The sequence below is a fragment of the Pelodiscus sinensis genome, unplaced genomic scaffold, assembly GCF_049634645.1.
Source record: "Pelodiscus sinensis isolate JC-2024 unplaced genomic scaffold, ASM4963464v1 ctg156, whole genome shotgun sequence".
Taxonomy (NCBI): domain Eukaryota; kingdom Metazoa; phylum Chordata; order Testudines; family Trionychidae; genus Pelodiscus; species Pelodiscus sinensis.
In genome coordinates this window covers 173,704-174,405 of record NW_027466003.1, presented here as the reverse complement: position 1 = coordinate 174,405, position 702 = coordinate 173,704, and positions in this window count along the sequence as shown.

Here is a 702-nt window from a genome sequence, read left to right as displayed (position 1 = left end):
CCCCGCCGTCCCGAGCGCCCGGCCACGCCCGGCCCCTCCCCGCCGTCCCGAGCGCCCGGCCGCGCCCGGCCCCTCCCCGCCGCCCCGAGCGCCCGGCCACGCCCGGCCCCTCCCCGCCGCCCCGAGCGCCCAGCCACGCCCGGCCACGCCCGGCCCCTCCCCGCCGCCCCGAGTGCCCGGCCACGCCCGGCCCCTCCCCGCCGCCCCGAGCGCCCGGCCACGCCCGGCCCCTCCCCGCCGCCCCGAGCGCCCGGCCACGCCCGGCCCCTCCCCGCCGCCCCGAGCGCCCAGCCCTAGGTCAGCTCCGTGATCTGGGTCCCACCGATGTTCCCACCACTTTTCCCACCCAGGTGTGGGTCCCACAGAGCCCGCAGCTGGGCGCCACCTGTCCCATGCCTGCTGCTGGCTGGCGCCGGCGGCCCCTATCCCACGGCCTTCCCGGGGGGCCTGAGGGATGTTACCAGGAACGGGCAGATGGTTGATGACCCTGCTGGTGTACTGCCCCACATCACCTACCCAGCCCCCCCAGCCTGCCCCACATGCTCTGCCCAGCCTGCCCCACATCGCCTGCCCCCCAGCCTGCCCCACATCGCCTGCCCCACATCGCCTCCCCAGCCTGCCCCACATCGCCTGCTCAGTCCCCCCAGCCTGCCCCACATTGCCTGTGTGGCGCAGTGGGGGGCTGTCTGCTCTGTGACCTGG